The sequence below is a fragment of the Podarcis melisellensis genome (genome assembly GCF_964234715.1).
Source record: "Podarcis melisellensis genome assembly, chromosome: 5".
Taxonomy (NCBI): domain Eukaryota; kingdom Metazoa; phylum Chordata; class Lepidosauria; order Squamata; family Lacertidae; genus Podarcis; species Podarcis melisellensis.
In genome coordinates, this window is record NC_138537.1 from 19,696,890 (window position 1) to 19,709,576 (window position 12,687).

The 12,687-nt window shown below is 43.5% G+C and overlaps 2 protein-coding genes across 3 annotated transcripts in view; one reads left to right on the forward strand and one right to left on the reverse strand.

Moving 5' to 3' along the window:
* PPM1L (protein phosphatase, Mg2+/Mn2+ dependent 1L) overlaps window positions 1-12,687 on the forward strand; it is a 176,900-nt gene that overhangs the window by 142,151 nt on the left and 22,062 nt on the right. The gene's annotated exons all lie outside the window — the stretch shown is intronic.
* Window positions 1-12,687, reverse strand: part of B3GALNT1 (beta-1,3-N-acetylgalactosaminyltransferase 1 (Globoside blood group)) — a gene marked incomplete at its 5' end in the record, with an annotated part of 70,043 nt that overhangs the window by 14,009 nt on the left and 43,347 nt on the right. The window contains one exon of one of the 2 annotated variants that reach the window (XR_014168267.1): window positions 7,877-8,391. The exons of the other annotated variant lie outside the window; for it this stretch is intronic. Of the gene's footprint in view, window positions 1-7,876; window positions 8,392-12,687 lie in introns of those variants that run through there. 2 annotated transcript variants of the gene reach the window in all.

Sequence of the window (12,687 nt, forward strand, 5' to 3'; positions counted from 1 at the left end):
GCCAAAAAATTGAGCCAAGAGTTCAGTGGGTTTCCGCCTGCGACCTCTTCTCAGTGCCAGGAATTAATCCAGGAATATACAAAGGAATGCAGAGGCGGCTGCTTCTGAATCTTGGCTGGTGCCATTTCCTTACCCTTGAATAGCCACAGCTTAGCCCCAGATCTCTGGGTTAAGGGGCAGTTCACATGGGCTAGACAGCATGGCTCCCTCTGTATAAAATGCGAAGGAAGCCCATTTTGTGTGCTTTGGAAAAAACACTTACTCAACTTCGAATCCGACACACTGTCACATCTTGAATACATTAAAAGCAGTTCTTCCAAAACCTTCAGTAGAGGGTCCAGTTTTCCACAGATACATGTGTTCTCTGCCTTTCTTCCTTTACACGTACATAATTAGTCGAGTCAGCCGCTGCAGCATATTCCTACATTCTTGTAAATCTGCCCATCTCCAATACTTTGCTTAAATAACTTGCTGCAACCATATATGAAATTGTTTCATATATATGAACTTTAGCTTCCCCTTCCCATCTGTAAATGTGGGGGAAATCAACCATTCTGCATTCAAATTAGCAGTGTAATTTATGTTGAGAGAATACAGTGTGTATATGCCAACTTGATGCACACAAGCCCTATTCCCTGTCTCCTGGTGTGCACATTTCGTGTTCCTTTCAGACCTTTGTGCGTTGGGTATGAAGGTTTGGAGGAGGCATATTTAACACATTCAATCAAAGCCTGTTAGACACTTCCACAGTCAAGAATTTGGCTTTATCAAGATTTCCAAGAGCTCCAGTGATGGAACTCCGACATTACATTACATCTAGCGTGGCCGTAAATTGTTGGCTAGATGGTACTGAATTTGTCCAGGTATGGACACCATCTGCTGGTGAAACTGTAGGATGCTAAGAGCTCTTCCATAGGTGCTCTCTCTCACTCCCCCTCTCTAGGGGGAAAGAACTTCTCCACTTATATGTATATTGTATTATGGAACAGATCTCCAAGTGCTTGAGGATGACATCTTTTCAAACAATCTGGAAAAAGGCTCTCTAAGTATTGCTGCAAACACAACCATAGCCAGCTGATGTTGAGGAACCGTAACTCTCTCAATTAAGAACTAGGAAGAATATAAAAATGAAGACAACCTTCTCTATTAAATTGAGACCAAGCATGAAAGTTAGAGATTGGTCTCCACTTATTAGGTACTATGAGCTTTAGAAGAAGAGATTATCGTGCACTTATTTTTAGTAATGTCAGGACCTTATTTGAATTACCCTTTTCTCTCTCTTCTGTTCTGAACCGCATTGAACTCTGCTGCTATCTTGAAATGTATTCTGATAGATGCCTCACATGGAATTAATTAATAAAGGCTGGGCTCTAAAGATTGACCTTAGAATCACTGTGATTCTTACGTAAACCCAATTGGTCTTTTTGAGTCCTCTCCCATGACACGTGGCAAAACGTATTTTGAAATTCCCTCCAGTTTAAGAAATGCTTTGCCATGTGGCATGGAGAAGACAGCTCTTCAAGAAACACAAAGGCTGTTTGTTTGTGTCGGTCTACTTTTGTAGTTTTGGAGAGGCGGTTAACGCCACATAGTCTCCAAAATCGAGAATGTCTGGTACTTCCCTTTCTAAAAAATATAGGTCCCAAAACATCTGTAGGGCACCATGTCAACTATTTCTTCTTTAGTCTTATAGCCATAAAGAGAGAGGGCATCAAACCCCTGTGTTTTAAGGGGGAAAGGTACATATTGTAATAAAGATTCTTGTGAACCCACCTTTTCCTCTACCTTGGAAATCGTAGGCCTTTGCATCCGTGTCCAGAAGAAGTAAGGTGTTGGTTCTCTATCTCTGGCATTTATTAGTGCTGCCGAAACACAAACATGTTTTCCTTTAGATGATTGTTTTGCTGGCGTCTTCAAAGCAAAGGAGTACTGTAGATACAAACCCTGAAATGTTCTTGGCACTGGGGGTTAGGGGATCTGTTATTTGTCTGAAAACAGTAAGATAATGGAAATTCCAATGGATAACTATAACCTCAGGCAGTCCTCCTTTTCTAAGTCTGGGGTGGTTCCATAGTTGGCTGCCTACCGAGATTCCTAAGAAGAATTTTTGGAGGCGGGGGAGTTAATGTCAATTTTTCTACCCAAATCTGTGATCTATTTATTTTTTTACTTTAATGATTACCACAATACATGGCTGCTTTATTTCACAATATATTAAGTTTAATCTGTTGCTTTTGGAATATTATTCATCAGGAATCTTATGAATGTGATCGCATCTGTGTTATTATACAGAAAAGTGGTAGCAATTAGCCTAATGCTTAAACGGTCTGTGGAATGGACTGATTTACAGAGAAACACAGGTGGCACTGTGGTCTAAAACCACTGAGCCTCTTGGGCTTGCCAATTGGAAGGTTGACAGTTCAGATCCCCATGACGGAGTGAGCTCCCGTTACTCTGTCCCAGCTCCTGCCAACCTAGCAGTTTGAAAGCACACCAGTGCCAGTAGATAAATAGGTACCACTGTGGCGGGAAGGTAAACAGCATTTCTGTGCACTCTGGCTTCTGTCATGGTGTTCCGTTGCACCAGAAGCAGTTTGGTCATGCTAGCTACATGACCTGGAAAGCTGTCTGCGGACAAACGCCGTCTTCCTCAGCCTGAAAGCGAGATGAGTGCCGCAACCCGTAGTCGCCTTTGACTGGCTTTAGCCATCCAGGGGTCCTTTACCTTTTTACCTTTTACTGAGAAACAATGACTTAGTTTAACTCATTGTTATTAGTAATTTGCAGGCTGATTTGATGCATCAGAATTAACTAGGGCTGCACCAGTGATTTGGATTGTGCTATCACTGTAAAAAAAACTGCCCATAGCTGGAAAAGGGGATAGTACTTTTCTCACACTAACTTACTGATATGGGGATGAATAGTATCTCAGTGGTAGAGCATCTGCTTTTCATGCAGAAGGTCTCAGGTTTCATTCCCAGAATCTCCAGGTAAGACTGGGAATGTCTGGTGTCTGAAAACAGCAGAGAGTCATTGCCAGTCATAGCCAACAGTACTGAACTAGATGGACCAGTGGCCTGATTTGGTATGCAAGTCAGCTTCTTATGTTCCTATAATTTATAAACGAAGCATTACTTCCAGCCTTGCTATCTAGCCTCTCCTCTCCTCTTGTGGTCAACTGCCATCTTTATGTACCATATTCGCCCAGTACCTTTGCAACTTGGTGTAGAAATTAATGTTGCTTCATTGAGTTGTTGCTGCAGTGTGCGTTGACTTGATTTCTTTTCACAAAACTGGGACCATCCTTTTTCTGTAGTAGAGGAGACAGAAAGTAATTTGGAAGAAAGATAACCTCTCCTTTTAACTACAGGTGCAAGGTGGGATTTGTTTGCAAGTCACTTAAAAAGGCAGATCCATTTACTTTGACCCTTGTTTTACTCACCTTTAGCAAGTTGGTATAAGTAACCCATTTTTTTTCAGGAGCTCTACCTGTTCACACTGTTGCTGTGAATCTGATGCACAGGCTGTATTTTTGTAATTCTTAATGCACTTGCCAAATCGTCAATACGGTGCATAGGAGCTTTCTATGGAAATGTTAGGTACTTACATTTCAACATTTGTATATACATCTGGAACATTTCCTCCTCCTCATAAAAGCCACAAGGGAGCCCTGGCTTGTGTGCAGTACAGTTGGCTGCAAAAGAGTGAACCCTGGTACATCCACATATTTTGAGTGGATTATTTCTGTGGGATTTAAATGCATATCTGGGGGGCAGAAGGTTCTTCTCAGTCATAAACAGTGCCACTTGAGTCATGGAAGTTTTTCCCTAGGCGGAAAAGGATTATTGCTATTGTAATTCCAATTCCACATCTGGTTTTGATGGACTTGAAATGCAACATCAGGATGCAAAATTTAAAACTGGCAGCTTTAATGAATAAACTAAGAAGCATATATATCCTATTGACACTTAAAATCCAGCTGATACATTTTAAGAACGTTTCAGATTGCAAAATAGTATAATGACACTAGGATAATGACACTAACAGCACAATCCTGGGAATGCACTCATACTCATTCCCCAGTGAGTATAGTACTACAACCTAAATTTCTCCTAGACTTTGAGTTTAGCCGAATTAGCATAAACACAATATCAGGACAGAATAGCTTGTTGCAGAATAGGTGTGCTGCATTACAGACATGAGAATGTACATTTTTTTAAGCTGTAACCCAGAGGTCTCTAATATGGTATCCTCTAGATGTTGTCAGACTACATCTCCTGTCATCCCCAGGCAACATAGCCATTTGGGATGATGGGAGTTGCAGTTCAGCAACATTTGGAGGGTGCTATGTTGTCTTTCCCTGCTATATAATGCAACAAGATGTTGATCTCTACTTTCTGGTTTTGGGAGGTTGGTATGAGCTTTGGCTTTGAATCCATAGAAGCCTATATAAATGATTCATATTTGTATATTGTTGCATTAATTTCTTTGCAGCCATATTTTTAGACAGGTGTTGGTTTTAAGTACAGTTATCAAGACATATAGATTTTATTAAATCAGATTTTCAAAAGATAAAAGCATTGCTATAAGTCACTTTAGATGGTTGGGGATATTTTGGCTTCGAAAGCTGAAGTGCTCAAGGAACAACAATTTGTGATAAATGTTCATCAATCTGTCACTCAACTCATGATGCGTGTAGCACCTGTAGCTCTTCATAGCATTTATACTTGATGTTTACAACTGAAACATCTGAGTTAAGGAGGAGTTCATTTGCTGCGTGTTTGTGTTCTTTAAAACAATAAATATTAATTCGGTTCCCGCACTTTAAAAATATATATATGACAGACTAAGGAGGTGCACTGTCATAAACTAAGAATGCTTTATGTTGATGTTGTGTTTTGAAACCTCCTCTGCACATGACTGTAATGCAGAAAGTTACTTTTTATGGTATCATTCTTATGATTCATAATAATCCTGTCTTGCAAAAGTGTCAGTGGAAATACAAAAGTCTAAGCCTAGATCTCCTTTCCTGTCAAGTCTGCAAGTACAATACTTTAACCACTCAACAAAACAAACTAGACATAAATTTGCCTCCTGGGTGGCAGAGAAAACGAATATAACTTGGGGAAGAACCTACAGTATACATGGAGTGCTTATTTGGCCATCTGAGAGCAAGTTCACGTGGCCAGAAATGCAGAAATATGCACGTGATGTGGTCTGCAACAGGCATTTGGCCATGAATATCTTGGTAGTATTTGTTAAACTCATATAATTTTGCTCTCTCATCCCAGGGAATCCTAGGAAGTGCAGTTCTGTGAATGGTCTGCAGTTCTCTAACAAAATTCTCAGGACCCTCAGACCTCAATTCCCAGAATCCTTTGAGGGTGCTAACAGTTCGAATGATCTAAAACTGATATACACCTGTAACGTAATTTCACCCTTTTGTTGTCATCTTACTCTTATGCCAACAGAAGCAACACGATGTGGTATGGCTAATACAAGGCTAGGCTTTAAATGGAGACCTTCTTTCCAAGCTTCCTTGCTCTCTACGGCTTTGCATGGCACTCTGCAGATTTTATTGTAAGCCGATTTGCTGGTTTAGGTTCGCATCCCACCCTTAATCCATTACTGTATCTCTGCAAGCATTTCATATTGCTGCTATATACAGGACTAGTGACAGACTCCTGGACCCTATTCCCAAGCCTGCTGCCAACTACCCAAGACAAAACTTTCCAATTATATGTTCCTAATTTTCTCAGCCAGTCTCCAGTGCCTGTCTCCTGTTCAGCATTTAAGTAATTGAAGAATCCCAAATTATTTCGTGGTTAAGAAAACCTGGAACCTGTTTTCTCAATTGCTCAATTCATCTGTTTGTACGATACCTTAAAAGGCAAAGTTGGGGTGTTTTTCACGGTTTACAGCGGTGTCCCAGTATGTTGGCTGCCATTCCCAGCCCAATTAATTTCAACCAGTATTACAGTGGGATGGTTCTACGTCAAAGCAAACAGGCGACTCATTGCAGCGTCTTTTTAACTCCTTCATCAAGGGTGAGGAATCTGTGGCCCACTGACTGCACCTGGACTACAACTCCCAACATACCTTACCACTGGCTGTGTTGTCTCTTCTTCTTTTTTGCCAAATCCTTTTTATTCATTTTCCAAATCAGCCACAAATTAAGGCAAATTTAATTTCCCCTAAAAATTGGTTCCCCTGACTCTGTTCTTGATGTGCCCAGAGTTTCTTCTTGCTGTTCAAGAGCTCTGCTGTGGACAGACAGTTGCAAAGCGCCTTCTTAAGATTCTTTATCTATAAATTGGGCTTGCAACAGATAGCCCTTCAGTTTGCATCCCCACCCTAGCCCAAACTCCCGTCTTATCCTCAATTGAAAGTGCCCTTTGACACACTAGGAGATGCTCCCATCATCTTTTCTGTAAAGGCTATGTGGGAGGAAGCCCACAAGAAAACATGCCTCCAGCAGAGGCCGGTGTGATAGGGCAGAGCCATCCTCTCAGCACCAACAGCGCTGGTGCTCAAGGTCAAGGCTGCCCAGATGCACCAGTGGGAATGCCAGATTGGCGCCACTGGTGTATCACACAGCCCCAACTTCTCTGCTGCCCAGCCCTGCCCCAGTACGTTTACAAGCACAATTCAAAGTGTTGGTGCTGACCTTTAAAGCCCTAAATGGCTTTGGCCCAGTAGACCTGAAGGAGCGCCTCCACCTCCATCATTAAGCCCAGACACTGAAGTCCAGCTCTGAGGGCCTTCTGGTCCTCACTGCAAGAAGTGAGGTTACAGGGAACCAGGCAGAGGGCCTTCTCGGTAGTGGCGCGTGCCCTGTGGAACATCCTCCCATCAGATGTCAAATAAATAAACAACTACCGTATTTTTCGCTCTATAGGGCGCACCGGACCATAGGGCACACCTAGTTTTTTGGGGGGGAAATAAAGAGATGAAATTATTTTTTTCCCCCAGCCCCAAAGAGGAAAGAAGCCAAGACAGCCAGCGGGATCCATCCCGCTGGCTGTCTTGGCTTCCTCTTTAGCCACGCACAACCTCTCCAGCCAGGAGAGGCTGCGCACGGCTTCGTTTTTAGCTGCAGGGCTGGGGCGACAACAGCCCCCAGAACAGGTCCGGGAGTGGCGGCAAGCACTGAGGATAGCTGCCCGAAGCCTGGGGTGTGCAGCGCTGCGCTCTTCAGGCTGCAGGCTGCAATCTGCAAGCCTTCGGTGCCCCGGGAACTCCCGCCGGGCTCTGAAGGCTTGCAAATAGCTGCCCGAAGCCCGGGGTGTGCAGCGCTGTGCTCTTCGGGCTGCGGGCTGCAATCTGCAAGCCTTTGGAGCCCCGGGAACTCCCGCCGCGCTCTGAAGGCTTGTGGATAGCTTCCTGAAGCCTGGAGAGCGAGAGGGGTCGGTGCGCACCAACCCCTCTCTCTCTCCAGGCTTCAGCGAAAGCCTGTATTCACTCCATAGGGCGCACATAGAAGAAGAAGAAGAAGAGTTTGGATTTCATATCCCGCCTTTCACTCCCCTTCAGGAGTCTCAAAGTGGCTAACAATCTCCTTTCCCTTCCTCCCCCACAACAAACACTCTGTGAGGTGAGTGCGGCTGAGAGACTTCAAAGAAGTGTGACTGGCCCTAGGTCACCCAGCAGCTGCATGTGGAGGAGCGGAGACGCGAACCTTTCCCTTTCATTTTTGGAGGTGAAAAAGTGCATCCTATAGAGCGAAAAATCTGACTTTTAGAACACATCTGAAGGCAATGCTGTTTAGGGAAGTTTTTAATGTTTGATGTTTTATCGTATTTTGAATATTCTGTTGGAAGCCGCCCAGAGTGGCTGGGGAAACCCAGCCAGATGGGGCGCGGTATGGGTAAATAAATAAATAATGATAATAAAGCTGGCTTCTGGAGGCAGCTTAGCACCCGAGTTTGCTATTGGTATATTCTTGTATTGTTGCTCTTAGGCTATTTTTACCCAGTTAAATTGTTGGCTTTAGATCAGAGTTTGCTGTTTTATATTTGCTTGTATAGAAATTGGGGGGGGGGTGGAGATTAACCAAATGAGAGTAGAAGTAGAAGCTGGAACAGTGAAGAAGTTTTCCCCAATTTGGCTAAATTAATTTAGGTTGAGAATTGTACATTCTTGGGGAAAGAACCTCCTTGCTTACCACCTGATGGAAGGTTTGCTTTTTGATTTATCAGAAGTCAGAATATTGCCTTAGTTATAAAATTAGTTGGAAGCACTTTTCCATTCTTCAAGACTGGGTTTATTGTAACAATCAACTGCAGATCATTATGAGCATGAACTTCTAAGCGGAAATGAGGCGTATTCACAGTACGGAAAGCAATCAGTACTTGGCCATATTGCCTGCAGCCATCCTTGTAGTCGGTGATTCTGAAAACAAAATTAATTGGAATAATTTGAACATTATGGAGCAAAAAAATTAATTGGAATAATTTAAACAATGTGCAGATTGTTGCAGACAGGAAGTACCTAAGGGGGACAGACTGAATAAAAAATGACCACCCTCAATATATGTTTACCATCAACACCCAACGCCTAAGCTGCTCTTGCTACTGCTTTTTTCTTAGAGGTGGTTAATGAAACAAGGCCAAGGCCAACATTACTGCTTGTTCAAATAATAGGGGAGAACGACTGGGGGGTGGGGGTGGGGGTGGGGGGGATGTGAAGACATTGCCTAATACCTGAATCATGATCTTCCCTATTCCTTATGAGTCAGTGACCATATGCTAGGTAGGTGAGCAAGAGCAATCTGTGAGGGACAGATTGAGAGCAGTGGTTCCTAGTGCCCATTGGGAAGGCAAGGAGCCCAACAGCAGTTGGAGTCAGTGCCAGTGGCAGGCAGAGCCAGCTAATTGTACTATTCTCCCCATCCTCCTCCCTGCTGAGTTCTACAGGGGCAAAACTGAGAATAATGAGGAGGAAACTCGCAGCCAGAGCAACCTGTTGGACTCATTGTAAGTAAGAAGGCAGGCAGGAGGGGTCTGGTTGAGATTCAGCCACGTACTGACAAATTCAAGCTGTGCAATTCTAGCAGAGCGGGAGGTCTTGTGCAACAGTCCTTCTTCCCCAAACGTTTTTGCAGTAAGGAAAGTGGCAGGAAAATGCACCGGAATCTGTGGAGTCACAGATGCTTTGACACACCACCACCTAACCCTGCTTCAAACAAATCAGAATGAACCTTCATTAAATATTGTGGGATCTCCTTGCAAACGAATCAAGACGAAAGCTCAACGGGAAACACCCACAGTTAGAATAAATGCCTGGATGCTGGTTTGCAAGTAAAACTGAATATTATGTCACGAAATGATGCATGTCTAAAAAGTGTGTCAACAACATGCAAAGTTTAGAAAGCTCTCATCTAGATGGAATTACTGGGAGATTTTCTGTGTGTCGTGAGCAATGCACAAAGCAGCAGCTTTGAGATTACAGTTTCTCTCTTGTATTATTTTTTTATTAAAAAAATAAAAAATAAAGAAAGCAAAAGGAAGAGTAATTAATCACCCTCCTTTTGTCTTGTGTGAAGACGTTGGTGCTGTGTCGCCAACCATTATTGTGCAGAGGCCAGCATTATATTCATGAGGCAGTCCAGAAGATGGAGAGGCTGCCCGATAGCGGTTCCATTTTTCAGTGATTAACTTTCCGTGCTTTGATACATAAAATGTAATGTCACCCGAAAGATTTGTTAGTCGCCAGCTATTCTTTTCTACTTGTCTTGGGTTAGGCAGGGAGAAGAAGGAGCTCCTGTCCATATCTGTTTCACCAAGTGCGCAGCTACTGAAGTATTTTCTGTCAGCGTATTAATCAAGGTGGGGACCTTAAGGCTCTCTAGGTGCTGTTGGGGACTACAAATCCCATGAGCCTCAGACAGCATGGCCAATGCCCAGGGATATGTAGTTCAGGAGAATCTGGAGGGCCACAGATTCCCACGTATATATTTTATAATCTGAAGATTCCCAGAACGCTAGAAAAGGAAAGGGGAATGTATCTGATCTGTGAAGGGGGGGGTATCCCAATATTCTACACAAAGATATGCATGTTTAGACAAAGAAAGGCAATTGCCTAGCTTTCTGACCGCTGGACACCCATTTCCTAACAACAGTAATTTCCTAAGGAAATGTGTTAGTTAATTTCATGGCTGATCTCAGAAAGGGCTTTGCTCTTGTAGCATTTGAAAGGCTTCAACTTCAGGATCCCAGCACCAGGCCGGCAACTGGACCCAGCCCCTGCCATCATTTCCAGCATTCATTGCATTTGACGCTATAGAAAACGCTGTATGATACATTGCAGCAAATTGGAGTAAATCGATTCCAGTATTCTTTACGGCAATGGTTTTCCAAACAGTGTGAAGGTCTCTCTGCGCAGCGTAGGCATATGGAGCAGGAGCTGCAAAATTCCAGGGAAGGGATAGTATCCTGAGACAGGAAGAAACTGCTTTCCCCATAAGCGAATATCTGTGTAGGTGGGATGTCCCCTTAGCAGAGCCTCCCCTTCCACCCCAATTCACAAGAGATTTGTCGGGATGGCCACATTCCTATTACGGCCTTCTTCCATTTCCCTGCTCGTTATTTTAGGGGAGCGTCAGAAAGGTGCTGTTCCAGTGCTGATGTTGGGATAAGCATCCTGATCTACAGCTCCTTGCGTGCAGCTTGTATATGACAAGATCCATGGATCTTGTCAAAAGAGGCCAATGCGATGGGGCGGCAATAACACCAGACCTCCTGACAGTTGGGTCACTGATGGTTACCAGGAAATGGGAGGGGAAGGGGGGAGACCAGACCATGGGAAGGTTGATGAGGTGCAAGCACAACAGCAGGACCCCTAGATTAGCACCACACTGACCTTCCCATTCCATCATGGTCCCAGTAAGCAGCAGAGACTTACTTTGTAGAGAAAGAATTGGAAATGTGAGGACTGAATCCACATGCTGTGCATGGGCTCTGCCCCTGAGCTATAGCCCATTCTCTGTAGTAGCTCATCTATAGATCTGGCCCACTGTTGGAAGGAAATAAAAGCCCTGCTAAAAACTGAAAACCATTTTTCCAGAAGTGGGCATCAGATGCTGATAAACCCATGGGTTTGCATTTTTACCCCATTTGCAGTTCTTGGCCCTTTCAGAATGGAAACCCACTATAGCATGAGGGAGTAAATGCAACTTAAAGTTGGAAACGTGAGATGTGGTGGTTATTTATTAAAGCAGACTTGACTATTATGTACGCACACACATATACACATACTGGTGTTCAAGCTTGAATTCACACCATAATTAAGCAAGACCCAATATTTGCAAGCTTCAGTAATCTAAAGATCATGCAATTATTCACAACAACCCAAGAGAACAGGGGGGAGATGGAGGCAGATTTATTAGTATTTATTAGTTTTAGTAGTGGTAATATTCCTTCCCATAATTACGAGCTACACATTTTTATTTTGGCTGAAGGGATTTTGGCTAGTCATTGTAACATATTTATTTATGTTGGTATTATTATAGATGCCCTTACCTTTGCCTGCTTTTTAAGTATTACATTTGTGCCCCACCCTTACTTCAAAGAGTACATACGACTGCAGTGTATGTTTCTGCATCTAATGATCACAACAACTCTTGAGGGGGATTTGAATGAGAGAGATTTGAGAGAGGGTCTTGGCTCAGTAGTAGTTCATTTGCTGTGCATGGAAAAGTTCTGAAATCTGGAAGACCTGCTTCCAGTCAGCATAGATAGTACCAAGCTAGATGGACCAGTGGTCTCACTTAGTATAATAAGGCAAATTTCTATTATCCATGTCCCATGACTTGCCCATGGCTGCCCTACCTATACACATCAGGGACTTGTACCTGGACTTCCTGGCCCAGCTCCAGTACTCTGGCCCAGCTGAACTTAATAGCCACATGAGTTTTACTTTGGCCCTCAGGCTCACGTACTTCCGCTTCCTGTTGTACACTGTCATCCCTCCCTCACTTCCTAATTCCAGCAAACTGTGCTTGCATTACAACCACATGGGGCAAACCTCCAAGCCCGACATGGAAACTGGTTTCTAACTGTAGTTTCCCATTCTAAGTTGAGAGCAAGGTATGGCTTAAATAAATGAAATACTTTATTGTCACTTGTACAACAAGTGAGATTACACGTGAGATTACAAGTGAGAATACAGTGAGATTACACGAGCACCTCCCAGTCAGCTGTCTTAGTCTTAATTCCCCTCGTTTACTGACGCACACCCGCCAAACCCAAAGTCAGTTGCCCTGTTGTTATCTTTTCATTCAGCAGCCTAACAGCCCATGGACAGAAGCTGTTCTTTACCCTGTTGGTGCGACTAATCATGCTTCTATATCTTCTGCCCAAGGGCAGGAGATCAAGAAAGTGCCGGCCAGGGTGTGAATCATCCCTGAGAATTTTCCTCACTCTCCTGAGGCAACGTTCTTCCTCAATGTCATCCAGTGGATTCACGGGACAGCCCATAATATCTTGTGCTGTATTCACCACCCTTCAAAATAAATCACCGCCTTCAAAATTCAACTGTAAAGGCAAATGGTTGTTTGTCGGAATAACCTGGAACTGAGAGGAAATAGGAGGAAATAGGAGGAAATATATAATTTCTATTCCAACGTTCTCTCCAAGGAACTCAAGGGGGCGTACATGGTCCTCCTCCTCATTTAAACTTCATAACAAC